Below are 12,322 nucleotides of genomic sequence, written 5' to 3' on the forward strand. Positions count from 1 at the left end.
AAGGCTGTTCTAGGAAAGAGAGTTTGAAAGAGTTGAGTTTCAGTGTAACTAACAGATTATTATTTTTGTGGGATGTGGGTGCTAGTACTTCATCCTTCTCTTAGGACCTTGGTTTCCTCTGCTGGAAACTGAACCTGGTCGAACGTAAGGGAAGTAATACATGTAAAGCGTCTAGCACAGTGCCTGACGCCTAGCGCAGGTGCAATACGCACTAGCTTGTATTATATTTATCATTTCAAATGACATGAGGAATAGTCATCTGTGTAATGTGTCATTAAACTTGCTAATTAATTAAGGAGAAGTGTGTGTGTGTGTGTGCAACACACATGCATACATGTATGGATGTCTTGTGTATGTGCCTACATGCACACATGGACATTGTGTGTGCGTGTGTGCACATGTATGTGCACGCATGGGCATTGCAGAAAGTGTCTTTCTTGAATTTTCACAGCAAACAACTGAGAGTGGGGTTAATATGTCCATTTTATGTTTGGGTAAAGTGAGGTACAGAGAGGAGTAACTCAGACAATGCAGGCAAGGCCACAGACTCGGGAGGAGGAGCCCTGGGATTTAAACCCAGCTCTGAAGCCTGGAGCGGCTCTAAGCACTGACTCATCAACTTGTAGCATCCAGACAAGGTGGGGACAAAGGGGCTCATCTGGAGCCAGTGAGTCTGCTCTCACACTCCTGGACATACTTTAAAAGCTGCGGAGGAAAGTGTCTGTCTTCATCGTTTTCTGAAATACTGCTCCCTCCTTGGAAACGGACAGACATGCTGGAGATGGCGGGGTCTGCGCCCAGACACTTCGGTTTGTCCTTCTAAGCTTGATTTACTCCTGTTATGCGGGTTCTCATAGGGAAGGAGCAGTAAATCGACAAGTAAACGCCCAGCAATCACCAAGTAATCAACGCATCTTTGAGGGACAGGTGACTGTTTTCACTCGGATTCTTCCCTGGCTTTGGTGTTGTCTTAGTGGGGCTGAGTTTCTAAACTGGCTTCTCATGTAAACGTAGAAAAATTCAAAATAAAGCCTGAAGATGTGGTTAGAACAACCTGAAGCTGACTGCATGGTTCACCCATTTGACATTTTGAGGGATTTCTTCTAGGTCTTTTTTTCTACCCATATTTTTATATATCTTTTTTTTTTAAGATTTTTTTAAAAATTTATTTGACAGAGATCACAAGTAGGCAGAGAGGCAGGTGGGGTGGGGGTGTGGGGAAGTAGGCTCCCTGCTGAGCAGAGAGCCCGATGCGGGGCTCAATCCAGGACCCTGGGATCATGACCTGAGCCGAAGGCAGAGGCTTTAACCCACTGAGCCACCCAGGCAACCCTATATTTTTATATATCTTGAGATCATATTACATGTGATTTTCTTCCATTATTTTTAAGAATTATTAAAGAACATTTTATTTATTTGTTTAAGAGAGAGAGAGAGAAAGAGAGAACACGTGAGCGCACATGAGTGGGGGGGGGGCAGAGGGAGAAGCCCACTCCTGCTGAGCAGAAAGCCCTATATGATGCGGGGAGTGAGCAGAACCCCAAGATCATGATTTGAGCCAAAGGCAAATGCTTAATCAACAGACCCACCCAGATGTCCCTTCCATTAATTTTACCTTAAAATTGTAACATGATGCTCTTTCATTTTATTGCTGGTTTTAATCACAGGGGTCCAACCTAGGAGTCTGTATCTAAATGCCCACCCTGAGAGCATATGCTCTGCCTGACTAAAATAAGCTTCTATAAACATTATTGTGCCTACCACTGTGCTTAGCTGGTATATTTCCAATTATTTTTGATTACTTATCTTTTTTTAAGATTTTCTTTATTTATTTGAGAAAGTGAGAGAGACCATGAGAGGGCAGAAGGTCAGAGAGAGAAGCAGAATCCCCATGGAGCTGGGAGCCTGATGAGGCACTCGATCTAGGGACTCTGGGATCATGACCTGAGCTGAAGGCAGTCGCTTAACCAGCTGAGCCACCCAGGTGCCCTCTGACTACTCCTGAGAGCAATAAACAGAAGAAAAGAAGGCTGACACCAGCTTCAAAAGACCTGAGCCAGTTAGAATGCATTTGATGCACCTGAGTGAATTACTTTTCACAGGAATGTTGTCTCCTTCCCCTGATCCTGCTCTCCTTTTAAGTCTTTCCTAACTTTGATAAGAATTCAGACACTTAGTCATTGATTTGGTTTCATTTGATTTGAGATCAGAGACTAACACATCTAGGGCCGGCCAATATTTAGAGGATTTGGTCTTAAAGCAAACATTCAAGTAAACCATTAAAAACAGACCCAGGTCTCATCTTCCACCACCCACATGTGCTGAATATGAGAATTCTGGGGCCTCTCACCCTGGCCTGTTTACAGATGTACAAGACGTACTGATGGTACAAAAAGTACCACAGCCAAACGCTTTCCACCTGACCCCCAGAAGGGAGTTTTCACCAAGCCAGGTCCTGCTCAGCTGAAATTTCTGTCCCCCAGGAAGGAGTTTTAATTTTACTAATTTTCTTCCTTGTTTTTCTGTTATCAATTTTGTTGATTCTTACATTTATCATTGTTTTCTCATTATTTGAGCTTGTTTGGGATTTAACTAGCTCTTCTTTTTCTGCTTTCTAAGATAAATGTGTACATAATTGATGGGGAATACTTACTGTTTTTGATGTAAGAATTTGAACACTATGAATTTTCCTCTCAATACTGCTTTAGCTGTGTGCCACACATTTTGATATGTGACTTCTTTTTTTTTTTTTTTAACACTGTCATTCAATCAAAAAGATTTCCTAATTTCACTTGTGTTTGATCTTTTCATCAATGAGATGGAAAGAAGTGTGGCTTATTTATTTCCAAGTATTTGGAGATTTTACATGCATCATTCTGCAACTTATTCCAAATTTAATTCCATAATGATCCAAGTGACTTTGATTTCAATTCTTTTCAGCTTTTTAGGATTTGCCTTATCATCTGGGACACAGTCTAAAGTTTCACAGCTGGTTGAGCAGACTGTGTTATTTGCTATTGTGATGGAGCATCCTTAGTTTCCTGTAAATACCAGCTGGGTAAAGTTGTTGCGTTTAATGTGTCTTCTGTATCCTAACAACTTCCTGTCTACTTGAGGTCTGCATTAGTAAGGAAGAGTATTGAAGTATGCAACTATAATTATAGAGTTTTCTACTTCTTTCAGGTCTATCCATTTTTCTTTTATTGTTTTGAAGCTCTGTTACTCCTACATATTTAGGATTGTTATGCTGTCTTTATCAATATATTCTCCTATAATTATAAAATGCCTTCCTTTATCCTTAGCAATAATCCTTGTTTTGAAGTATACTTTGTTTGGTACAAGAGACACTCTGGCTGTCTTGTCTTAGTGTTTGTGGGTTGTAGATTATCTCATCTCCTTTTAGCTATCTTTTTTTTTTTCTTTTATTTAAAGTGGGTTCCTTTTTACACCTATCTCTTACTTCTATTTGTCATTTAGATCATTTACATTTAATGTGCTTAAAATTAGTTCTATTTAACCAGGTGATGGACATTAAGGAGGGTGCATAATGTAATGAGCCCTGGGTATTGTGTAAGACTGATGAATCACTGAACTTTACCTCTAAAACCAATAACATTATGTGTTAATTAATTTAATTTAAATAAGAAAAAAATACTAGTTTTATTTAAATATAAAATTTTGCAATTTGTTGTTTATTGGTCCTTTTCTTTTCTTTCCACCCTTTTGTTGGAATAATTGAGTGGTCTCGTTTTAATATCCATTCTCCACTTATTAGTTACACCTTCAATGGGCTGCTGTCCCTAATTTCCTTATTTCTGGGTCATTCTACTTGCACCATTCCCCTATCCACCCAGCCCATCCCCAGCCATACCTGTCTTCATCCTTATATTCCCAGGGGCCCTGTTTGTATTCTCTCAAAGAAGAGGTTTCATGCTCACCTCTGAGAGGAGGAGGTGGGCTTCCTCAGGTGTGCTCTCAGCCTCTCTGGCTAAGTAGACTCTGTCAGGTTCTAGCAACACTATCCAACACATGATTTAGTCAGAAAAACGGACCTGGAATGAAAAAAGGATTAAGCCTAAAGAGATATCATTTCTGTGAATTAAATTTTAGTTGACCATTTACTTTGTATTTTGAAAAATTGGGGCCAAACCTGGAAATCATTCTGAGGTAAGGATCTTAAATTTCAGTTCAGTATAAATGACACCTATGCTTGTAGAGAGCATAACTGAGCATGTAAAGTTGTCCAGTCACTGTATTTTGCTAAAACTCATGTAGCATTTTGTGTCAATTGTACTTCCATTAAAAATATAAATGTATTAACAAAATTTCAATTCGACTTAATTTTCTTTGGTCTTGATAATTCTACATTTACTAGATGTAACCTCAAATTCATACTGGTTTAATATTAAGTTTGTGATTACTGTTTGTTGGTTGGCTGTTTTTTGTTTTGTTTTTTAAATGAAAACATCCGTTTTGGCCACCAGAATCATGTTTTGTTCCTTTTGCAAAGATGGGCTGGACTTTTGTCCAGCTGTGGGTCAGGATGACATTCTGCCAATCTCTCAAGTATTAACTCACAGTCTTGTGTTTGAGATACACAGGAGTCTGACCAACACGGACAGACACAAAAGTATTTAATGTTCTTTAAAAATGAGAATTCCTCTTTGAGTGTATTCTGCTGAAGGTTGAATTTTTATTCCTTCAATTTACTGATATGTATAATACTTTAATTTTCCTCGACAATGTTTCTGGCCATAAAGATATATCAGAAGCCCATGGTTCTGGATCCTGGTTCCAGAATGATAAGGTGAAGGACATCCAAATGTTATTTATGTTTCACATGGAAATGATTCTTTTTTACCCTTCCAACCCAAAAAGGAAACCAATCAATTAAATAAATAACAAAATAAGTGTATCTCGAACTTCACATTGTTCCTAATGACCTCAGTTGATATGGACAAATTGTCAAAAATGTGATTTGCATCATTTTTTTAAAAGATTTATTCATTTATTTTAGAGAGAGAGAGTACCTGAGGGGGGCTAGGAGTGGAGGAAGAGGGAGAGACAGAGACGCTGGAGCGGAGTCCCCACTGAGTGCTGAGCCCCACCTGGATTTGCTCTCCAACTCTGAGACCATGACCTGAGCCAAAACCAAGAGTGGGATGCTTAACTGACTGAGTCACCCAGGTGCCCCTGCATCATGTTTTAAAATGATAAATATTGTACGTGTCTTGGCTTGGCCTGCTCTAGAAAAATACCCTAAAGCAAACGGCTTGAGTAGAAGCTTGTTTTCTCACAGGACTGGGGCCTGGAGAGAGAAGACCAAGGTGCTGAGTGACTTGGGCTTGGTGAAGACTCTCTTCCTGTCTTGTAGATGGGTGCCATCTTGCTGTGTCCTTATTTTGGGATCTCCTGTTTGTGCTTATGTGGAGAGAGATAATTTGATGTCCTCTTTTTCTAAGGACACTAATCCAATTACAGAGCCCCAAGCCTCATTACCCCATGTAGGCCTAATTACTTCCCAAAGGGCCATCTCCCACTATGATTGCTTTGGGGATTGGGAGTTTAATATCCTGCCCATAACAATATGTAAGCCTCATTCATTCTTGGAAACTTGCAAGGGTGGGTTTCAAATTAAAATAAGGTGTGAATAGTTATGCCTTATGCAACATTACTTAGTTTCATTTTCATTGGTATGTTATTGTTTCAGAAACAGAAAATGATTGCATCTAGAACCAAAACTGAACTAAAATATATCTCCAAGAAATGTAACTGAAACTCCATGAGGGAAAGCATGCAGTTTAAAAAACACTGTTTCTCGGGGTGCCTGGGTGGCTCAGTGGGTTAAAACCTCTGCCTTCCGGCTCAGGTCATGATCTCAGGGTCCTGGGATCGAGCCCCGCATTGGGCTCTCTGCTCAGCGGGGAGCCTGCTTCCTCCTCTCTCTCTCTGCCTGCTTCTCTGCCTACTTGTGACCTCTGTCTGTCAAATAAATAAATAAAATCTTTAAACAAACGAACAAAAAAACACTGTTTGTCTCTCTCTCTCTCTCTCTCAAATAAATAGATAAAATCTTCTAAAAACATTTAAAAAGACACTGCTACTATTACAAATAGAAATGGAAAAATCTCCAGCATTACCATAAAGGGTGGCGGGAGGCTATAAGTCACCCTGGTTAAAAGTCATAAAGACCCGTTAGCTGGGTGATTGGCCAATAGTGCTTCCTCATGAGACCTGGAGAAGCAGAGTGATTCCTGGGGCGGTGGGGGGTTGGAGAACCTCAGAGCACCCACCATCTACCTGCTCTCTCTCACTGCCTCTTTCCTTGGGCCAGTTTGTGCCCCGATCCTGAGCATCACGAAAGTGAAGCTGTTGAGTCTTCCGAGTGCACATAGCTCTATTCGTGGGGAGAATGGCTTCTCCCATTAGCCATGCTGTGCTCAGAGCCCGAGGGCTGTGTTCCTTAGAGGGAGGCTGTTATATTAACTAAAGGGACCAGCAATCAAGGAGGAGGGACAGGTCCGTGCAGAGGGGCCTCTTCTGTGTTGACCTCACTGCCGGGCACAACAAGAACCCCACTTTCTCCAGCATGAGCTTTGTGCCATTGTTCCCATGCTCCAGCCTCACCTCTGTAGCGGTGATACCCCAAGAATAAATGGGAACTCCATTCTGTTTGAGACCCTGGAAATGAACCATGTGGGGATAAGTGGATGACAACCAGAAACATTCAGACTTTTTTCTGTCTGATACTATCACTGGAAACATCTCACTAATTCGTCAAAGCTTCCCATGAGGCATCTTAGGGCTCACAGGTCTGGGCCAGAGCTGTTTCCTTCCTTTGCACAGGGAGAGATTAACTTTTCTCATATCTCTGCTCTCTGAGGGCTGTGGGATCTTGTCATTTTGTTAGGACACGGAGATCCCCCTAAAAGCCCTTTCTCCCGTGGGACTGAGATCCGGGGCAAGGGGCTACAGTGGTCAGAGTGATTTTGGTTGCAAGTCAGAAAATCAACTCAAACCGGTGGAAGCATAAAAGTCATGGTCTTGCGCCGTCATGCCCATCCAGGACCCGGACACCGCCGGGACTCTTCTCTCTTCTCCTCTGGCCTGCTGACTCCCAAGCAGCATCTTCACTCTCAGAGGCAAACGGTGGGTCCCATTGTCCCGGTCTTACCACCTTCTACGTGGGCCACCCCACGTAGAAGAGCACACCCCTTTCCTGAAGGGACTTCCACCGATCCAGTGCTTCTAAGCGCCCCATCTGGCAGTCACGTGACCAGGTGAGGGAAGGATGCCATTGCCTAAGACTCAGGCTTGGGCCCCACCTGGAGATGCTGGCTGGCTTCACCGTTCCCAAAGCAGAGCCTGAGAGGAGGGTAGTGTGGTTTCAAGGAGACTGGACATAACCATGAAACAAAAACACATAAATCCACTAGAGGGTCCCCTCTCATCTAGCCCCTGCTGACCTTCCTTGGCTGGGGGCCTTTCCCTCATGGGCGAGTCCTCTTTGTTGGCCACATGGTGGCGTCTTAGTGGCCGTGGCTGTCATTCTGGTAAAAGAATGAGGAAAACTGTAAAACAGTTACTTCACCAACGCCAGGCACACCGTAGTTCCACAACGTGGCCAACAACACAGAAAGCACTGTTGTCCCAACACTGAGCTAGGTTTTCTGAACCCCATGCTAAGCCCCGTGCTGCCAGACCAGAGCACCCCTGGAGTTTTAAAGGACTCTTAATCACTAACCCAGCAAATATATGCGTGCAGGTCTGGACAGCGTTTCATGTCTTCAGAAAATGATTCATGCAAAGTATCTCAAATGACAAGAAATCACCGAAGGCCGACCCCCTAATTTTAGATGTACTGATGGGAGATATCATTTAAAGTAAAACGCTAAGTTTCTGATGTCATGGGCACCAATCATTGTATTATTTACAGTTAAATAAGGGGGACTAAGCACAGATGATAACATGCCAAGCGACAATTTCATTGGATGAAACTGTGATTATAAATTGGCCATCAGTACTCTTCCTCTCACTTCACGTTCATTTATGGTGACAGATCAGCGCCTTTCTCCAATGCAAAGTGTTATGTGAGACAATCTCTAGCAGGGAAAGGAGGGGAGGGAAAAAAAAAAAAACAACAACCTGATAAGTCGGGGCATTAAAGTTACGGGCCGAGCAGATCTACACCAACCACTTAAGCACACTCATTATTATGGCTACTGCTCCCCCAGGCCACTGGAGACTTGATAATTTAGTCAGCATTATGCAGTTTGAAGTGTTTCATGTTCTGCATGGGAGCCGGCTGCAATTCAAGTATCAGTAGCCATGAAAAATATGCACATACGTTTAGTAGGAAAATCTCCAAGGGGACAACAGAGGAGATGGGCATATGTCGTCGCTGTGTGATGGCGAGTTTCCGTGAATTAATCATCTGGACATAGTTTATCACCACTTTTCATTTTGCCAGAAACATCCCCCCTTCATTTGTTGGAGAAGCTTTATTATACATGCACATCCTGGAAAGATAATAAGACCAAAGCCTCTGATGCTTCAGTGCAACAGGGTTTTGTGGGTTCTGTCTGGCACCGATGGCTGCCCCACCGACGGAGCTCTCTGATAGAAAGCATGATTGCTTACTTCATCTAGTTTAGGGCCCTGGCTCTCTTTCGAGCTGCTACTTTATTACATCAATTACCGCAAACCATCGCCTTGTATAATTTATAGGGAAGAATCCAATTGCATTCAGGTCGTCTTTTAAATGTAAGACATCCTTTGTTCACTTGCTTCCAAATATTAAAATTTTTATCACATGTCCTAGGAACCAGCAGTGTTTCATTTTCCATGTGGATTTAAACATCTGGCTAGACATGTCACCTGTGCAATTTGTTTGTTTAATTCAAGGGTTGGAGTGGGGGTTGTTTTGCCTCCCAGATAAGATATTTCTGAGCGAAATACCTAATCTTTAAAGTGCAGTTAACATAAATGGCAATTTTTAGAAATGAATCCCTAATGCCTTTAAAGCTGGGGGTGAACGTGCCTGTCAGAATTCTGGCCCGCAGTTACGCCATTTGGTTGTTGTTTTGCTTTAGAAGTCCTGAAATGTGCTGCTATGGTTAGCAGTGTAAGTGTAAACCACAGCAATTGCTTTTGACACTTAAAAAGGATTTTATTGACAGTTGGAAACACGTTGGGGATTTGAAAAGAGTACTTTTCCATCTGTAATACTTGGTGTGATCAAAGATCACTCAGCAGCCCCAGATTAGTGGAAATGAGGCTGCCGTGAGTGTTTGCCACTCCACACGGGATGAGGGCTTGGGTTTTGATTCACACTAATCCCCATCACGATCTAAGTGGAATTTACGGTAACGTGGATATACTACTCAGGGCTCCTGCCAACGTAATTTTAAAGAGCCCTAAAGTAGATAATAATATAGCCAGATTTAAATTTCCTTTTAAAGTTAAATCTTACTTTCCCACTCTCCATTCATACACTGGTTTAATGTTTCTAACATATTATACTTAACTCTCTGCGTTTCCTATATGCATTTACAAATGTGTGCCGGATAGGCGGTGGTACTTTAGATAATAGGGACCAATCGGCCTCGATTCTCACGGAGCAGTGGCTAGCAAGGTGAAGTAGGGGGTCATTTGGCTGCAGGAACAACTGAACAACGGTAGATACTGGTCTGGAAGACCCGGTGTCATTTATAATTCCTTTCTTCCCCCCTTCTTTCCTTTCTTCATTCCTTCTGACTGTAAATTATATACACGTATGTATATATATACACATATTTATTTATAAAACGGCAACAGAGTTCCCTCTACCTGCTCTAAGACCCTGGCTTATTAAGGGAGGAAAATAATCACAACTTGCTCACAGTATTTAGGCAAGAATCAAATAGTACACGATAGGCCAAATCACAAAGCAAATGCCCTTGTTACCGTGGGTAAAGTAGAAACTACAAAGAGACATGGAACAAGTTGGATCCTTCTATGAGCATGAGATATGGTGACCACCCAGAAGTCTGGGGAAAGGGACTTTTTATTTTTTTTTAATAGCAGAAAAGAAAGATACATGAGCCACCAGATAGAACCAATTGTCTGGTCTGAGGACTCCCTGGCACCGTCTAGGGAATTCGCAAGAGAGGGGCATTTTGAGGAAGTTGGGAAGGAAACAGTATAACCCCACCCTCCAAACCCCAACTCCAGATTGAAACCTTCATACCAACTTTACCTACAAACTCTGGTCCCAACAACATCTTATGTTCTACCACAAAGATAACACCATCAAACATCAGCATTATTCAAGACCATATAAATGTCTTTTTTTTCCTTCAAGAAATATATCCATGAATATATATACATATATATGTATTTGTACATATATATATGTATATATACACACACACACATATATGTGTGTATATATATATAAATAACACATTTATTTTGGTTTATATATATTTATTATACACATAGATATGAAGTTTATCTATCTGTATTTATGTTGTTAGCTTTGTTAGAAAGAATAATTCCTGGGGCACCTGGGTGGCTCAGTTGGTTAAGCGACTGCCTTCAGCTCAGGTCATGATCCCGGAGTCCTGGGATCAAGTCCCACATCACTCTCCCAGCTCCATGGGGAGTCTGCTTCTCCCTCTGACCTCTCCCCTCATGCTCTCTCACTCTGTCTCTCTCTCGAATAAATAAATAAAATTTTTAAAAAAGAAAGAATAATTCCTTAAAATGTTTCTGAAAACCTAGAAGGAAAAAGAATAGGAAAAAAAAAAAGTGATTTGAAAACGAACAAAACCAGAAATGGAGTCATGATCGTACATGGTTTCCTACTGTACTTCTTCCAAACAGACTTGCTCAGGAGAGCTGAGGTATCCAGGGGAATGTAACAAGGCCCTCTCACTTCCTCAGTCTAACATGTGGTCCCCTTGTTCAATAAGGCAGGTGCCCACAAGACTACCAGCTATAGCAGAGATTTTGGAAATCCCAACATAGTTCATGAGTCACTAGATCCTTGAGAATGTTAAGAACAGTGAGCAGTTGCCAGGCATGGATTTCAGAACCAGGGCCCCCGGGCACAGCTTGGCCTGCTAGGGATTTGTTTGTTTGTTTGTTTGTTTTTTTCCAGAGATGACATTCTGCAAAAGACATAGAAAGGTATAAGACTCTTGGATGTGACCATAAATTCACATAAGATAAGATCCCTTGGCTGACCCTGGGACCCTAGCAACAGGCTTTGATGGTTGTATTATGTGTACAGTGATAGAGAGCCTGGTGATCTGGTCCCACGGCACACCACTCTGGGCACATTCCAGGTCACAATTTGGGGCTATTATAGGTGGAATCACTTATTTGCGAAGATAAGTTCAGGCTAACAGAGGGGGGGAATGGCATAAAAGGCTGTGTAAGCACTTGGAAGACTCTAATTGCTAGGTGGCCAGTGGCCCTAGCTGCAGATCTCAGATGTCCCCAAGAACACATGGACATTTACTAGACCAAGGCACGATTTCCAGCAGCTCAGGGGACCCAGAGAATTTTTCACAGAAGAAGCCATTCTTTTTTTTTTTTTAAGATTTTATTTATTTATTTGACAGACAGAGATCACAAGCAGGCAGAGAGGCAGGCAGAGAGGCAGGCAGAGAGAGAGGGAAAAGCAGGCTCCCCGCTGAGCAGAGAACCCGATGCGGGGCTCGATCCCAGGACCCTGAGATCATGACCTGAGCGGAAAGCAGAGGCTTAATCCACTGAGCCACCCAGGCACCCCAGAGAAGCAATTCTTATTTCAAAGCGACATCACAGTTTCTGAGGTGATAGAAGATTGCTAGGAAGATGATGTCCAGTTCTTAGGGAAAGTAGGGAATGGTTGATTTCTGGGGGTGCTGATGCTCCATATTAATACCACAATATGATTGGCATTGTCATGGTATCAAAAATATTCTAACATTTCTCACGGCTAATGTCACATGTGACTATTGCTTTGGGATGTAAAGAGGAATTCCTCAGTATATTTTACTGTGTTTGCCAAGTATATTTTGTGACAGTTTTCTATCATAAAGGAAACAACTAAGGTTTCATAATAGTTTTACTACACCAATGCTGGACTTACACAAAGCTGTTCTTGTGTGAGTTTTTAAAATTCAGTTTCTCCTTTCAAAAAAATACACAAGATGAGAGATCTCTGGAATGGCAATGAGAGAAACTCAGTGGACCCTCTTATCGGGTGAAACACTCATTCAACCAGTGACAATTATGAAAACAAAAATTAAAGAAGGGAGGAGAGTGGAGAGGTGGGTGACCCCAGTGATGG

The sequence above is a fragment of the Martes martes genome (genome assembly GCF_963455335.1).
Source record: "Martes martes genome assembly, chromosome: 5".
NCBI lineage: Eukaryota > Metazoa > Chordata > Mammalia > Carnivora > Mustelidae > Martes > Martes martes.